This window comes from Oncorhynchus mykiss, chromosome 3, assembly GCF_057628025.1.
Source record: "Oncorhynchus mykiss isolate SJ-2025 chromosome 3, ASM5762802v1, whole genome shotgun sequence".
Lineage (NCBI taxonomy): Eukaryota > Metazoa > Chordata > Actinopteri > Salmoniformes > Salmonidae > Oncorhynchus > Oncorhynchus mykiss.
The window spans coordinates 72,197,715-72,216,039 of record NC_143024.1 but is presented as its reverse complement, the minus strand read 5'-3'; the positions used below and the strand labels follow the sequence as shown (position 1 = coordinate 72,216,039).

General features: G+C 45.3%; 1 protein-coding gene across 7 annotated transcripts in view; it reads left to right on the top strand.

Moving 5' to 3' along the window:
* The window catches only part of map2 (microtubule-associated protein 2), a 130,697-nt gene that overhangs the window by 36,569 nt on the left and 75,803 nt on the right, over nucleotides 1-18,325 (top strand). For all 7 annotated transcript variants that reach the window (XM_090230067.1, XM_036974802.2, XM_090230066.1 and 4 more), the window contains exons 2-3: nucleotides 7,706-7,784; nucleotides 14,194-14,332. The gene's annotated coding sequence lies outside the window, so the exon portion shown is untranslated. The remainder of the gene's footprint in view (nucleotides 1-7,705; nucleotides 7,785-14,193; nucleotides 14,333-18,325) is intronic.

Here is an 18,325-nt window from a genome sequence, read left to right as displayed (position 1 = left end):
CTCTCTGGCTCGTCCTTCTCTGGCTCGTCCCTCTCCGTGTCCTCCCTCCTCCCTCTCTGTCTCGTCCCTCTCTGTCTCGTCCCTCTCTGTCTCGTCCCTCTCTGTCTCGTCCCTCTCTGTCTCCTCCCTCTCTGTCTCCTCCCTCTCTGTCTCATCCCTCTCTAGGGGAGAGAGAGAGAGAGAGAGAGAGAGAGAGAGAGAGAGAGAGAGAGAGAGAGAGAGAGAGAGAGAGAGAGAGAGAGAGAGAGAGAGAGAGAGAGAGAGAGAGAGAGAGAGAGAGAGAGAGAGAGAGAGAGAGAGAGAGAGAGAGAGAGAGAGAGAGAGAGAGAGAGAGAGAGAGAGAGAGAGAGAGAGAGAAAAATAATGCTGGAGGCAGGAGCTTCTTTTGACACCCTAGCCAAAAGCATCATCTTCTGTCTGTGTGTGTGTAAGCCCTTTAGCTCTGCTGTGTATCACACTGTAATGTCATTTGTCAAAGTGATGTTTATATCCCGTAGAGGAAGTCAAACTGAGAGAATTGACACCCGGGCTGCGTTCCAAATGGCACTCTAAACCCTATAGGCCTCTTCGAAAAGTAATAGGGTGCCATTTGGTGTAGGTATGAGACTACTGGAGCTCTCTATAGGTCCTGCTGCTCTCACCTCTTTCCACTGCCTGCTATTCATCTATTGGCCTGTGCTCTTCTCTCTCTCTGCTGCCTGTCCTTTCAGCTCTGATTCTGTGTTCCCCTACCAGACTGTGTGTATGGTGCAGTACCATAAGAGTCTTGCCACTCTAACCATAGTGAATAGCTTTGTTCTTGGATCTGTCTGACCACAGTGGATGTGTGTGGGGGTCTGCAGGAGACCTTAAGTCTACTAGTGTTTGTCCACGAATACTGATAGACTACGTTCCAGATGGCACCTTATTCCTTGTATAGTGCACTACGTTTGACTTCAGCTATATAGGCAATTCATGTTCTGTGATGGCGGGGCCGGCTGTGACAGGTTGTCTCTTCCCATGTCTCAGGTCTATCTGCTCTGATGAAGCCTGTGGCTTTGGCAGCAGCTTTATGTTTGATCTAGGAGGGGTGTGTATGTACACTGCATGACCAAAAGTATATGGACACCTGCTCGTCTAACATTTCATTCCAAAATAATGGGCATTAATATGCAGTTGGTCCCCCCTTTGCTGCTATAACAGCCTCCACTCTTCTGGGAAGGCTTTCCACTAGTTGGAACATTGCTGCGGGGACTGGTTTCCATTCAGCCACAAGAGCATTAGCGAGGTCGGGCACTGATGTTGGGCGATTAGGCCTGGCTCGCAGTCGGGTTTCCAATTCATCCCAATGGTGTTCGATGGGGTTGAGGTCAGGGCTCTGTGCAGGCCAGTCAAGTTCTTCAACACCAATCTCGGCAAACCATTTCTGTATGTACCTTGCTTTGTGCACGGGGGCATTGTCATGCCGAAACAGGAAAGGGCCTGAATCCTCCACAATGTCATTGTATGCTGTAGCATTAAGATTTCACTTCACTGCAACTAAGGGACCTAGCCAGAACTATGAAAAACAGCCCCAGACCATTATTCCTCTTCCACCAAACTTTACAGTTGTCACTATGCATTCGGGCAGGTAGTGCTCTTCTGGCATCCGCCAAACCCAGGTTCATTGGACTGCCAGATGGTGAAACGTGATTCATCACTCCAGAGAACGCATTTCCACTGCTCCAGAGTCGATGCTTGGCATTGCACATGGTGATCTTAGGCTTGTATGCGGCTTCTCAGCCATGGAAACCCTTTTCATTAAGTTATTGTGTGGACGTTGCTTCCAGAGGCAGTTTGGAACACAGTAATTAATGTTGCAACCGAGGACAGACGATTTTTAAGTGTTATGTGCTTCAGCACTCGGCGGCCCCATTCTGTGAGCTTTTGAGTGTTGTTGCTCCTAGACATTTCTACTTCACAATAACAGTACTTACAGGTGACCGGGGCAGCTCTAGCAGGGCAGAAATCTGACAAACTGACTTGTTGGAAAGGTGGCATCCTATGACGGTGCCACATTGAAATACACTGAGCTCTTCAGTAACGCCATTCTGCTGCCAATCATTGTCTATGGAGATTGCATGGCTGTGTGCTCGATTTTGTACACCTGTCTGCAACGGGTGTGGCTGAAATAGCCAAATCCACTCCTTTGAAGGGAAATCCACAAACTTTTGCATATAGTCTGTCTGTGTACCTACTATAAACACTGTAACCTCACACATCCTTACCCAGAGAGGATGTGACTCCAGTTATTCTAAAAAGGGTTATGACTCTATCATGGATAGACTTTGAACAGTTTCAACCTTCTGTTCTGATAAAAGCCAAAAGGTTGGACTACATTGGCATGATGTTCTATACCCTCATACTCAACTGGCGGACCGTGGAGCGGATCCGATCCAGAACGTGGTCAAAACGGACCGTCGAGCTTGGACCCCTGGTATCATATAAACACACATAATACATGGAAGAATGCTTACTGTAGATTGCAGCTTTAAAACAGCAACATAAAATGGAGAATGACAGAGGGGTTAAGAGAAAGAGACAGAGAAAGAGACAGAGAGAGAGAGGAGAGTAGAGAGAGTAGAGAGAGAGAGAAGTAGAGAGAGTAGAGAGAGGGTAGAGAGAAGGTAGAGAGACAGAGAAAGAGAAAGGGTAGAGAGAGCGAAAGAGAGAAGTAGAGAGAGGGTAGAGAGAAGGTAGAGAGACAGAGAGAGAGAGGGTAGAGAGAGAGAGAGAGAGGGTAGAGAGAGGGAGAGAGGGTAGAGAGAGAGAGAGAGAGAGAGAGAAGTAGAGAGTAGAGAGAGGATAGAGAGAAGGTAGAGAGACAGAGAGAGAGAGAGAGAGAGAGAGAGAGGGTAGAGAGAGCGAAAGAGAGAAGTAGAGAGAGTAGAGACAGGGTAGAGAGAAGGTAGAGAGAGAGAGAAAGAGAGAGGGGGTAGAGAGAGAGAGAGAGAGATGATAGAGAGAGGGAGAGAGAGAGGGTAGAGAGACAGAGAAAGAGACAGAGAGAGAGAGATAGAGAGAGAGAGTAGAGAGAGGGTATAGAGAGAGAGAGAGAGAGAGAGAGAGAGAGAGAGAGAGAGAGCGAGAAAGAGAGAGAGAGGGTAGAGAGAGAGAGAGGGTAGAGAGAGAGAGAGAGAGAGAGGGTAGAGAGACAGAGAGAGAGGGGGGTAGAGAGACAGAGAGAGAGAGAGAGTGTGAGAGCAAGTGACAGCAAGTGAGAGAGAGAGAGAGAGAGAGAGAAGTAGAGAGTAGAGAGAGGATAGAGAGACGGTAGAGAGACAGAGAGAGAGAGAGAGAGAGGGTAGAGAGAGTGAAAGAGAGAAGTAGAGAGAGTAGAGAGAGGGTAGAGAGAGAAGGTAGAGAGAGAGAGAAAGAGAGAGAGGGGGTAGAGAGAGAGAGAGATGATAGAGAGAGGGAGAGAGAGAGAGAGGGTAGAGAGACAGAGAAAGAGACAGAGAGAGAGAGTAGAGAGAGGGTAGAGAGAGAGAGAGAGAGAGAGAGAGCGAGAAAGAGAGAGAGGGGGTAGAGAGAGAGAGAGGGTAGAGAGAGAGAGAGAGAGAGAGGGTAGAGAGACAGAGAGAGAGAGAGAGAGAGGGGTAGAGAGACAGAGGGAGAGAGAGAGAGAGAGTGTGAGAGCAAGTGACAGCAAGTGAGAGAGAGAGAGAGAGAGGGGTAGAGAGAGAGAGAGAGAGAGAGAGTGTGAGAGCAAGTGACAGCAAGTGAGAGAGAGAGAGAGAGAGAGAGAGTGTTCCTTCATTAGCCCAGTCCTGTGTGTGTGTGTTCCTTCATTAGCCCAGTCCTGTGTGTGTGTTCCTTCATTAGACCAGTCCTGTGTGTGTGTGTTCCTTCATTAGCCCAGTCCTGTGTGTGTGTTCCTTCATTAGCCCAGTCCTGTGTGTGTGTGTTCCTTCATTAGCCCAGTCCTGTGTGTGTGTGTGTGTGTTCCTTCATTAGCCCAGTCCTGTGTGTGTGTGTTCCTTCATTAGCCCAGTCCTGTGTGTGTGTGTGTGTTCCTTCATTAGCCCAGTCCTGTGTGTGTGTGTGTGTGTGTGTGTGTGTGTGTGTGTGTGTATGTGTGTGTGTGTTCCTTCATTAGCCCAGTCCTGTGTGTGTGTGTGTATTCCTTCATTATCCCAGTCAATCTCAGAGTGCTGTCATATAATCAATGGGATCTCAGTAGTTTCATCATGTTTAAACCCATTGCATCAAAGGGATCAGATCTGACTCACTGGATTCTCTCGACTCGATGACTGATCAAATTTCATCACATCTCATCCTGCTCAACCAATAGGCTTTGCTTTGCTGCAAATGAGGCTTCAGGCTGGGCGCTACTTTTGACCAGAGCCATGTGAGCCATATGAGACCTGTTTGAAAGTAGTGCACTATATAAGAAATAGGGTGCAATTTGGGACACATCTCCAGTCAGTCAGTTCGTGAGCTCCATGCTCTACGGGGCCCCTGGACTGCCTAACAACTCTGGTCTTAATCTGCTAATAGTGTTGGACGGACAGACTGGACTGGACACCTCACTGACTAACTGACATATACTCTCCGTTATCTGACTAACTGACATGTACTCTCCGTTATCTGACTAACTGATATATACTCTCCGTTATCTGACTAACTGACATGTACTCTCCGTTATCTGACTAACTGACATGTACTCTCCGTTATCTGACTAACTGACATATACCCTCCGTTTTCTGACTAACTGACATATACTCTCCGTTATCTGACTAATTGACATATACTCTCCGTTATCTGACTAACTGACATGTACTCTCCGTTATCTGACTAACTGATATATACTCTCCGTTATCTGACTAACTGACATGTACTCTCCGTTATCTGACTAACTGACATATACTCTCCGTTATCTGACTAACTGACATGTACTCTCCGTTATCTGACTAACTGACATATACTCTCCGTTTTCTGACTAACTGACATATACTCTCCGTTATCTGACTAATTGACATATACTCTCCGTTATCTGACTAACTGACATATACTCTCCATTATCTGACTAATTGACATATACAGTGCCTTGCGAAAGTTTTCGGCCCCCTTGAACTTTGCGAACTTTTGCCACATTTCAGGCTTCAAACATAAAGATATAAAACTGTATTTTTTTGTGAAGAATCAACAACAAGTGGGACACAATCATGAAGTGGAACAACATTTATTGGATATTTAAAACTTTTTTAACAAATCAAAAACTGAAAAATTGGGCGTGCAAAATTATTCAGCCCCCTTAAGTTAATACTTTGTAGCGCCACCTTTTGCTGCGATTACAGCTGTTAGTCGCTTGGGGTATGTCTCTATCAGTTTTGCACATCGAGAGACTGACATTTTTTCCCATTCCTCCTTGCAAAACAGCTCGAGCTCAGTGAGGTTGGATGGAGAGCATTTGTGAACAGCAGTTTTCAGTTCTTTCCACAGATTCTCGATTGGATTCAGGTCTGGACTTTGACTTGGCCATTCTAACACCTGGATATGTTTATTTTTGAACCATTCCATTGTAGATTTTGCTTTATGTTTTGGATCATTGTCTTGTTGGAAGACAAATCTCCGTCCCAGTCTGAGGTCTTTTGCAGACTCCATCAGGTTTTCTTCCAGAATGGTCCTGTATTTGGCTCCATCCATCTTCCCATCAATTTGAACCATCTTCCCTGTCCCTGATGAAGAAAAGCAGGCCCAAACCATGATGCTGCCACCACCATGTTTGACAGTGGGGATGGTGTGTTCAGCTGTGTTGCTTTTACGCCAAACATAACGTTTTGCATTGTTGCCAAAAAGTTCAATTTTGGTTTCATCTGACCAGAGCACCTTCTTCCACATGTTTGGTGTGTCTCCCAGGTGGCTTGTGGCAAACTTTAAACAACACTTTTTATGGATATCTTTAAGAAATGGCTTTCTTCTTGCCACTCTTCCATAAAGGCCAGATTTGTGCAATATACAACTGATTGTTGTCCTATAGACAGAGTCTCCCACCTCAGCTGTAGATCTCTGCAGTTCATCCAGAGTGATCATGGGCCTCTTGGCTGCATCTCTGATCAGTCTTCTCCTTGTATGAGCTGAAAGTTTAGAGGGACGGCCAGGTCTTGGTAGATTTGCAGTGGTCTGATACTCCTTCCATTTCAATATTATCGCTTGCACAGTGCTCCTTGGGATGTTTAAAGCTTGGGAAATATTTTTGTAGCCAAATCCGGCTTTAAACTTCTTCACAACAGTATCTCGGACCTGCCTGGTGTGTTCCTTGTTCTTCATGATGCTCTCTGCGCTTTTAACGGACCTCTGAGACTATCACAGTGCAGGTGCATTTATACGGAGACTTGATTACACACAGGTGGATTGTATTTATCATCATTAGTCATTTAGGTCAACATTGGATCATTCAGAGATCCTCACTGAACTTCTGGAGAGAGTTTGCTGCACTGAAAGTAAAGGGGCTGAATAATTTTGCACGAACAATTTTTGAGTTTTTGATTTCTTTAAAAAAGTTTGAAATATCCAATAAATGTCGTTCCACTTCACAATTGTGTCCCACTTGTTGTTGATTCTTCACAAAAAAATACAGTTTTATATCTTTATGTTTCAAGCCTGAAATGTGGCAAAAGGTCGCAAAGTTCAAGGGGGCCGAATACTTTCGCAAGGCACTGTACTCTACGTTATCTGACTAATTGACATATACTCTCCGTTATCTGACTAACTGACATATACTCTCCGTTATTTTGGATAGCATTTTGACCCTTTGAGCCATCTAGGCTACCCAAACGCCACGCCACGCCCACATATGTTAGTGTCTTCCCTGCAATGAGTCTGGATCTGAGTACCCCTGATTGTTCCCCGAAACTGATGGGTTGGGACAGAACCAGAACGAACACACATGGGTTAAAGCAGTGTTTGGAAAATGTGTCATTGGCTTTGATACTCTGATTGGTTAGAGACGATCCAATTGCTGATGACTTTTGTACAACACCTCTCATTTTGACGTTACCACAAATTACTGCAACGATGGCAGTACGAAGCGAACATAGAGCAGCGAAATAATTCAGTTTGAGTTATCAGTCAAATCTAGGGGGAGAGCAGTTTGCAACATTCATATACTTTTACATACATTATATTCTGACCTGATTATATCCTCCAGTAGCCCCTCTCATTCACATGATACACCCTCACATGGACACACATGGAGCAGAGCATCCCCTGCTTAGAGGGAGCATACCCATCTGAAGAGGCTAATTGGGTGTCTGTGGCCGGTGCATGTGGGTTGTCCCTAGCTAAGGGGATGGATGTCCTTGTGCCCTGGGGCCTTGTTAGGGTCTGGTTATATGAACCTTGCTGTAGCCTGACTGGGGCTGTCTCTGTGTTCACTGTGGGTACAGGGATGATTAGTGGCTCTGGAAGCCATCCCTTCACACACAAGAACCAGGACAACCTCCTTACTAGTCAGTCTCCTCTGTGTGCTGTCACTATCATGCTGTGGGCAGTGTCCTTGGCGTGTGTGTGTCTGTGAAAGCATGGCAGCTCTCAGTGGGAGATGTTGCTAACCAGTTACCAGGCTGGTCTATGCCACCGCACCATCTGCAGTTGTGAGGAAACAAAGAGGACAGGGTAGCATTATACTTCTGTAGTTATGACACCTCTCTCTCTCTCTCTCTCTCTCTCGATCTTTCTCTAGGTCTCTGGAAGTGTTTTTTTTTTCTCCTCTGTGTGCTGAAAGGAAAACGGTTAACCTCTTCTCCTTCCTCTCTCACCAGGTAAGTCTCTCTCTCTCTCACTCACAATGTATGTCTCGCTCTCTCTCTCCCTCTGTGTAATATCTTTCTTTGTATATTTCTTATGTATGAAGCTGCAAAGATGCTGCGTCACTGTGCCTGTTTCTCTGGCATGTGAAGAATCTCTATCTCTCTCTGTAGGGGAGCTACCGAGCTAGCTGTGACAGCTACAGGAAGCACTGGCATATTGCTGCTCTCCTTTCTCATCAATCTCTCTCTCTATCTGCTGATGTTCTTTCTCAAGCCCTCTCATCAATCTCTCTCTCTCTCTCTCTCTCTCTCTCTCGTTCTTTCTTCACACCCTCTCATTTACTGCCTTCTGTTTCAATGTTTGTGTTTGGCATAATTATTGAGGATCATGTAGTTGTAGCCAAACGAGGTATGTTTTATCACAGCAGCATACTGTTTCTACGTTTTCTGGTTTGGCATTGAGAGGGCCTTTTGAGTGTGTGTGTTGGGGGGGAGACACACACGGTCTGTGCCAAAATGACAGTGAAGGAGACTGTCTAGACGCACACAACCCAGCCAGGATTCTCTCTCGTTGGTGTATGAGGGAGGACGGAACACACACGACTCCCTCTAGGTTCAGATCAGACGGAGCAGGTGGATCATTTCTTATGGTTCGCTGCAGGTATGTTTTTTTTCTCCCTTTGGCAACGTATGTCCTATGTAGTGCACTACTTATTTAGGTCACGGTCGAAAGGAGTGCACTATGTAGGGATTAGGGTGCCATTTCAGATGTAGCCTTAGTCTTCTCGTTATATATTTTGTAACAGCTCCCTTCATGTTGAACTTTTCCAGGTGGTTGTTGACATTCAGGCAGATTTCACTTCTGCTAATATGTCCTTCATCCCCGTCACACACAAAATGCCTGAGCACTGAGTATCGATTAGGCATTTCTCTCTCTCTCTCTCTCTCTCTCTCTCTCTCTCTCTCTCTCTCTCTCTCTCTGTCTGTCTCTCTCCCTCCCTCTCTCCCTTCATCCAGCCCTCCCATGAGTGAAATCAGCAGTGACATTTCTGATGAACTATTCGTTTAGCCTCTTTCCTCTCAGTCACCCAGCCCCCCTCTGCAGCAGCATAGAGGCAGGCACACGCATAACCAATCAATGGGGAGTGGATTGGACCTAAAGAGAGGCCCACAGCCCCCAGCTCAGAACAAGTGTGTGTGTGTGTGTGTGTGTGTGTGTGTGTGTGTGTGTGTGTGTGTGTGTGTGTGTGTGTGTGTGTGTGTGTGTGTGTGTGTGTGTGTGTGTGTGCGTGTGTGTGAGCAGAGGTAGCTAACTGGTTACTGTGTCGAAACAGCCACTGCAGCAGGTGGGGCAATGATGTAATGTCCTAGACAAGGCCCTCTTTGGTCTCTATTACCCCCCCTCTCTCTCTCCCTCTCCCTTTCCCTCCCTCTCTCTGTCATTCTCCCTCTCCCCTTTCCTTCCTTCTCTATATACCCCCCTCTCTCTCTCCCTCTCCCTTTCCCTCCCTCTCTCTGTCATTCTCCCTCTCCCCTTTCCTTCCTTCTCTATATACCCCTATCTCTCTCTCCCTTCCCCTTTCTCTCCCTCTTCCTCCCTCTGTCATTCTCCCTCTCCCCTTTCCATCCTTCTCTATATACCCCTATCTCTCTCTCCCTTCCCCTTTCTCTCCCTCTTCCTCCCTCTGTCATTCTCCCTCTCCCCTTTCCCTCCTTCTCTATATACCCCCCTCTCTCTCTCCCTCTCCCTTTCCCTCCCTCTCTCTGTCATTCTCCCTCTCCCCTTTCCTTCCTTCTCTATATACCCCTATCTCTCACTCCCTTCCCCTTTCTCTCCCTCTTCCTCCCTCTGTCATTCTCCTTCTCCCCTTTCCCTCCTTCTCTATATAACCCCCCTCTCTCTCTCCCTCTCCCTTTCCCTCCCTCTCTCTGTCATTCTCCCTCTCCCCTTTCCTTCCTTCTCTATATACCCCTATCTCTCTCTCCCTTCCCCTTTCTCTCTCCCTTCCTCCCTCTGTCATTCTCCCTCTCCCCTTTCCATCCTTCTCTATATACCCCTATCTCTCTCTCCCTTCCCCTTTCTCTCCCTCTTCCTCCCTCTGTCATTCTCCCTCTCCCCTTTCCCTCCTTCTCTATATACCCCCCTCTCTCTCTACTTTCCCCCTTCTCTCCCTCTCCCTCCCTCTCTCTGTCATTCTCCCTCTCCCCTTTCCCTCCTTCTCTAGATAACCCCCCCTCTCTCTCTCCCTTCCCCCTTCTCTCCCTCTCCCTCCCTCTCTCTGTCATTCTCCCTCTCCCCTTTCCCTCCTTCTCTATATAACCCCCCTCTCGCTCTCCCTTCCTCCCTCTCTCCCTCTCCCTCACCATACTGATAAGCAGGAAAATGGGTTACTGGTCTGTACCCATAGCTTGATGGTCTGGCACCTTGCAGAAAGTAAATTACAGTCATGGGAAGGAAGTACTAGGCCTAATACACATCTTAAAGCTCGGACACACTGGTAGTGTTTGCCGGCCGAGAGTACATAGCACCTCTAAACAGAGTGCCGGCCATAATTAGCAAACCTTGTGCAAAACGATTCTACATGTAGAAACGGGTGAAAATGTCAGCAGTCAGGCACCCACCGGCGGGGTGGTCCCTAAAATACACTACTCCATCAGCAAATGAACAAATGGTGAACGAACGGTAGACTGTGTTTTCTCCACCTACTCACTCTCTGTAGGCCTACCCTGTGTGGTCTCTCTGCTGGAGGCGTAGTGATGGGGTTGATATTATTCCATGAAATTATCCCATGGAGGCCTGGTGGGTTGATAATAATATTATATTGATGCAGCATGAAGTAAAGAGCCCCTGGGGGTGAAGATGACTTACTAGAGGGAGAGGAAGTCACACCGGGTCATCACATACATCTCTATTTACACAGGGTGATCCCAGTGTATGATCCCATGGTGTGTGTGTGTGTGCGTGTGCGTGTGTGTGCGTGTGTGTGTTTTAGACTACTCTAGGGGAGGCTGCCTGCTGAGTCTGATTAATGATGTGCTAATCGAACATTATCATTAACTATCCTGGCTAACCTCTCAGTAATATAGACCTACTGTGTATTTTTCTTCCTCGATGTATGATATCGGCTACCCAAAGACATGCTGCTGGTATTTGTCATACTCCTTTGCTCTTCCATATAAAAACATAACCATATGTAGAATCTAGTGCATTGGACTGCGGTTCTCCAATATAACCTCATCTGGAGTTATTTGTGTGAACTTACAGTATGTAGTCATCATTGTTTGGATGCAGAAGAGTTACTCCAGTAGCCACTGTCACTAGAAAGGTTTGCAATTTGATGTCTGTACACCTAATGTCACACTAGGGTTTGCATGGGGTTGCAGTTCATGTCTGTCACTGATATACCTAGTGTGTTCATTTGCAATGAGCTGTCAAGTAAACAGGCATCCAAACCAAGTCATCTAAGGCAACAGCATATCTGGAGTCATCCTCTAAGGAGTCTGGAAGTGCAAACAAGCTTTCTTTTGCAACTCTACGGCAGTGAGTGATCAATTCCTCTTTTCTTCTTTGGGAGAAAGAGAGGGATAGAGAGAGAGAGGAGAGGGAAAGAGAGATTGGACAGAGAATAGAGAGAAAGAAAGAGATGAAGAGAGCGAGATGGAGAGAGAGAGAGAGAGATGAAGGGAGAGAGAGAGAGAGAGAGAGAGAGAGAGAGAGATTGTAAATTCATGAGATTTCCTGTAAAAAAATACAATAGTTGTCCCCACTGTATAAACTACTCTACCTACAGTACTGCAGCATGTATTAGCAGCTGCTCACATGAAAACCTGAAACACACAGGGTGTATGATCTCTCAGGTTGCAAGCGAGGAGGAGTGTGTGAGGTAAACACACGTCGCCGGGCGCGTGAAGACCAGGCAAACAGCATGACTGTGAGTCTCTCCTCTGAGTCGCGTATTTAAGATCACTGCAGTAGAGAAAGAGGATGAGACAACAGTTCACAGGGTGATGCTGGGTGCATGCTAACAACCATCTGTCGTATTCCTACTGCAAGAGAGATGAGCCAAGTTGGAATCAGAAACACAGAGACTGTCAACGTAAGGATTCTCTTTCTGGGGCTCTTGTTCTATTTAATTGTGTGGGGGGGGGGGGGGGGGGGGGGTGTTCAAGGGAAAGTGAGCCGTCTTGTGAAGTGTACTATGTGAAGTGGGAGAGGATGGGAATGGGATTGAGGATGGGCCAGTCTACCATGCTCTCTAGGATGAGATAGATCTGTCTGTAGAAGAATAGGATGGCTGTCTCTCAGATAGGATGGGATTAATATTGATGAACTCAGTGCAACTTGTCTAACTTCACTCTGGTTCCAATGGCTCACTGGGTTAGAGCCTGGTGCTATCAAGCAGTATGTATTTGATTCCCTCATGTGCCATCCCTGTCAATGGGGAAAATTATGTAAGTCATGTCAGCTGTATGGGTAGATCACTGGGGGGGGGGGGGTTAACAAGACACAGATGACGCAGTCTCTATTGCACTCCACACTGCCCTCTCCCATCTGGACAAGAGACATACCTATGAGAGAATGCTGTTCATTGACTACAGCTCAGCATTCAACACTATAGTGCCCTCCAAGCTCATCACTAAGCTAAGGACTCTGGGACTGAACACCTTCCTCTGCAACTGGTTCCTGACAGGATGCCCCCAGGTGGTGAGGGTAGGCAACAACATATTCGCCACGCTGATCCTCAACACCGGGTCCCCTCAGGGGTGTGTGATTAGTCCCCTCCTGTACTCCCTGTTCACTCACGACTTGAACACCAACTTACATTTTGCTGATGACACGACGGTGGTAGGCCTGATCACTGACGACGATGAGACAGCCTATAGGGAAGATGTCAGAGACCTGGCAGTGAGTTGCCAGGACAAGAACCTCTCCCTAAACATCAGCAAGACAATGGAGCTGGTCGTGGACTACAGGAAACGGAGGGCCGAGCACTCCCCCATCGACAGGGCTGTAGTGGAGCAGATCGAGAGCTTCAAGTTCCTCGGCATCCACATCACTAAAGATTTATCATGGTCCACACACACCAACACAGTTGTGAAGAGTGCACGACAATGCCTTTTCCCCCTCAGCAGGCTGAAAAGTTTTGGCATGGGCCCGCTGATCCTCAAATAGTTCTACAGCAGCACCACTGGCTTCATCACCGCTTGGTATGGCAACTGCCTGGCATCCGACCGCAAGACGCAACAGAGGGGAGTGCACACGGCCCAGAACATCACTTGGGCCGAGCTCCCTGGCATCCAGGACCTTCAAAAGAAGGCCTTAAAAATGGTCAAAGACTCCAGCCACTCAAGTCATTTTCTCTGCTACCGTACGGCAAACGGCACCAAGTCTGGAACCAACAGGACCCTGAACAGCTTCTACCGCCAAGCAATAAGACTGCTAAATAGTTAGTTAAATAGTAACCAAATAACTACCCGGACTATCTGCATTGACTCTATCTGCATCTGCATTTTTTTTTACTAATCACATACACTGCTGCTACTGTTAATTATCTATCCTATTGCGTAGTCATTTTATTCCTAGTTATATGTAGATACTGTATCTACCTCGTACCCCTGCATACCGATTTGGTACTGGTACCCTGTGTACATAGCCAAGTTATCATTATTCATTGTGCATATATTATTACATATTATTACTTTTCTGTTATTTCTCTATTCACTTTCACTCTGCATTGTTGGGAATGTCCCGTATTTCAGCATTTCACTGTTAGTCTACACGTGTTGTTTACGAAGCATGTGACAAATACAATTTCATTTGACTACAATACCAGACAACAACCCACACAACACAACATGCCACCAGGGAACTGGGCTGGCTGAAGTGAAAGTAACCTTAAAACATTTAAAAAGTCAAATAAAAAGTTGTAATTTTTTACCTTTATTTTATTTAACTAGGCTAGTTAGTTAAGAACAAATTCTTATTTTCAATGACGGCCTAGGAACAGTGGGTTAACTGCCTTGTTCAGGAGCAGACTCACAGATTTTTATCTTGTCAGCTCAGGGATTCGATCTTGCAACCTTTCGGTTCCAAGTCCAACGCTGTAACCACTAGGCTTCCTGTTTTAATACATGTTCAAATACATGTGAAAATGAAATGTTTCTTTCTTTCTAACTTCTGGGAGGGAAATGGATTACATCTCTTGCCAAGATATGAAATAAACAAACACAAGGTTTTTGGACTGTGCTCAGTAAGGGGAAATCTTTTGGATGAGAACATTGTTCGCTCTCTCTCTCCCACTTACTCTCTGTTTGTATGTACACACTTGACTGTCTATACCTTGCCTAAATGTGTATGTTCATGTACTATAGTATATTAGTCCAGTCTTACTTAAACTTATCCACCCTTTCTTCTTTCCAGGTGTGAATAGGAAGTTGTCCCTTGTTATTGTGTCTTTCCTTGGTCATCTCTGTCCTGTCCCGTACTGTACTTCTGACGATAGAGAACGTGTCTGCACAGACCTTGACTCACCACCGGGAGTCCCACGCCGCCTTACCAGGTAAACCAAGCCTCACAATGCTGATCAATGATGTCCCATCGACGTGATTGTGATTTGCCTTTTTCCACTGTCTCTAAATGAGGGAGAGAGAGAAAAATAGTGAAAACACAAATAAAAAATATAGCTGAACAGCAATGAACGGGGTTCACATTTTGACAGAAAGAATGCAGGATCAGTTGGATAACAAAGCAAGCACTCTATCATGTAGGAACTATCTTCCTTTATGTGTAATCAGTGAAAGCATTACCATGTTGATTTCTCAATACCACAAGGGTGACGCAAGTGACATTTAGACTAGTGCTGTAGGTTGGTTATCTTTGAATGTAGCAGGTAGTAATTTATAAAGTCATGACTTAATGTTAATTAATTTACTAATTTTGGGTTGAATTTGATTAATGAATTCTGGGACTTAATTTTGTGAAAATCTGTTTGTGTACATGATTTATATCTCAAATGGTACACTCCACATTAGCATTCCAAAATACATTACACTTTCACAGCTGTAATACACTGACTGCACAATCGGCATGGACTTCTGGTTTCTAATTTTCCTGGATAAAATATCCACTTTTACTCCATTCAGACCACATAATAGGGCAACAATATGTGATTATACAGATATAGTAATCACGACATTTCACATTGTTTGTCTACATAATTTATATCTAACATTAATTTGTACGAGACAAAGTCCACATGATAAATACTTATTGCTCTTGTATCATATGATGACACTGGTGCCAATGACATCTATAGTGCCACCAACTGGTCTGGTGCAGCCATCTAAGGTTGCAGTGACTTATATTCACACAGCTTCTAATGACATGTACATAAGGTTTAACCACCACAGTTCATGGCCCCATGTCCATCGGTTCTGTTGTCATAGCCCTGGTGTGATATGGTGCCATCTAGTGGTGTAGCGTGTCTGACTTTGAATGCAGCAACTAATCATTCTCAAATTCATTATAAGCTAATTCATTGAGTCTATATACCAAATCTGGAGTCAATCTGACTTATGGTTCATGTGAAGAAGACTTTTGAAATAATTTTTAACATTAGCATATGTGCTAACATAGGTACATATGGTTCATGAGGAGATGATTGCAGATGATTTTGAGCATAAACATTACATACAGTGCAAACAGAAAGCATTCACACCCCTTTACTTGTTCCACATTTGTTGTGTTTCAAGTTGGGAATAAAATGTATTTAATTGCCTTTATTTTATGTCAATGATCTACACAAAATACACTAATATCAATGTGGCAGCGATTGCATCAGTGAGTCTTTCTGGGTAAGTCTCTAAGAGCTTTGCATATATGGATTGTACAATATTTTCAAGCTCTGTCAAGTTGGTTGTTGATCATTCCTAGACACCCAGTTTCACGTCTTGCCATAGATTTTCAAGTCAGTGTATATTTTGTCTTGTGTTTAGGTTATTGTCCTGCTGAAAAGTTAATTTATCACCCACTGTTGGAAGCAGACTGAACCAGGTTTTCCTATAGGATTTTGCCAGTGCTTAGCTCTATTCCTTTTATTTTTATACTAAAAAAACTCCCTAGTCCTTTCCGATGACAAGCAGACATCTCAGCTTGCATGTCGGCCCACCACCTCAAGCTCAACTACGAAAAGACGGAGCTGCTCTTCCATCTGGGGAAGGCCTGCCTGCTCAAAAAAATCTCCGTCATGATTGCCAACTCCCCAGTGTCACCCTCCCAGAGTGCAAAGACCCTTGGTGTGACCCTGGCCAACACCCTGTCGTTTTCTGCAAACATCAAAGCAGTGACTCGCTCCTGCAGGTTCATGCTCTATAACATCCGTAGAGTACGACCCTACCTCACACAGGAAGCGGCACAGGTCCTAATCTTGGCACTTGGCATCTCCCGTCTGGACTACTGCAACATGCTGTTGGCAGGGCTTCTCGCTTGTGCCATCAAACCCCTGCAACTTATCCAGAATGCTGCAGCCCTCCTGGTTATCAACCTTCCCAATTTCTCCCATGTCACCCCGACACTCTACTGACTTCCAGTCGAAGCTCACATCCACTACAAGACCATGGTGCTTGCCTAAAGAGCAGCAAGAGGAACTGCCCCTCCCTACCTTCAGGCTATTCTCAAACCCTACACCCCAACTCAAGGACTCCATTCTGCCATCTCTGGTCTCTTTTTCCACCCACCCCAGCACGAGGTGCAGCTGTGTAATGATCATGCGGTTTAATCAGCTTCTTGGTATGCCACAACAGTCAGATGGATGGATTATCTTGGCAAAGGAGAAATGCTCACTAACAGTGATGTAAACAAATTTGCACACAAAATTTGAGTCGAAACACCACATTTGGAGTGAATCTGACTTTTAGTCCATGAGAATAATACTTTCTATGACTATTTTAAGCATTAGCGTTACATAGTCAAACAAGTAAATTGGTTCCTTATTTTTTAAGATATCAATGCCAAGCATAACATGCTTCATTAACCTGATAGGCCTCTGTTGAGTGGGTTTACAAAGGAATTGAAATGGACATGTATAATCAGATTTACGGATTCATCAATAACTCTTAATCTCTTAACCAATCCCTGAGCTTTTCTCAAACTAAGTCAAGATTTTAATTGAACCTTTATTTAACTAGGCCTACATAGCAAAGGGTGTTTGTTGGACCTTATAATAGCCAATAGGCCAATCGGTGCCATTTTCTTGGACCAATTTACTCATGGCCTCTAGTTTCTGTGTGCCAAATTAGAAAAAAAAAGTTACCAATCTATGCTTGAGATATTTGATTATGTCAAGGAAAAAATAAGAAGAAGAACTAAGAGAAATAATTGTGAATCCCTAAAAATAGAGCTAGCGACAGGGAGAGAGACAGAGAGAGACAGAGAGAGAGACAGAGAGAGAGAGAGAGACAGGGATAGACAGAGAGAGACAGAGAGAGACAGAGAGAGACAGAGAGAGAGACAGAGAGAGACAGAGAGAGAGACAGCGAGAGAGAGACAGAGAGAGAGAGACAGAGATAGAGAGACAGAGAGAGAGAGACAGAGAGAGAGACAGAGAGAGAGACAGAGAGAGAGACAGAGAGAGAGACAGAGAGAGAGACAGAGAGAGACAGAGAGAGACAGAGAGAGACAGAGAGAAACAGTGAAAGACAGCGAGAGGCAGACAGAGAGAGACAGACTGTGAAATGGTGTAAAATGGCTATGTGTGGGTGGGTGCATGTGTGAGTGTCTGTTGTTTCTGTAGCCTTCCCAATGCTAGGAGCCATGAGTGGGCTGAAGAGAAGAGCTGCTCCACCAGAGGAAGTGAACATGACGCACGACCATGAAACCCAAACAAAACAAAAAACGTTATATACTCACTCTCTCTTTATTATTCTAGCTCAGGCACAGGCTGGCATTTGCTGCTGCTAACCTCTGTGCTTGCTTGTGTGAGTGCCTGCGTGCGTGTCTGCGTGCACATGTGGGTGTAAATGTTTAAGTGAGTATGTGTGTAGGCTTGTGTGTGTGTGTGTTCGTGTGGTTTTGTGTGTGTAAATGTTACAGTGAGTGAGTGTGTGTGTGTGGGTGGGTGCGTCGGTGTGTAAATGTTTAAGTGAGTGTATGTGAGCTCACGCTTGTTAGCGTTTGTGCGCTAGCATTTGTGTGTTTGTGTGTGTGTGTATGTGTGTGTGCGGCAGACTCGAATTTGTGTGTGCATAGTGGCCAGTAATATTTTATACAGTTGAAGTCGGAAGTTTACATACACTTAAGTTGGAGTCATTAAACCTCGTTTTTCAACCACTCCACAAATTTCTTGTTAATAACAAACTATAGTTTTGCAATAGTACGCAAGTATAAAGACCATGGGACCACTCAGCCGTCATACCACTCAGGAAGGAAACGTGCTCTTTCTCCTAGAGATGAATGTACTTTGGTGCAGAAGTGCAAATCAATCCCAGAACAACAGCAACCTTGTGAAGATGCTGGAGGAAGCAGGTACAAACGTATCGATATCCACAGTAAAATG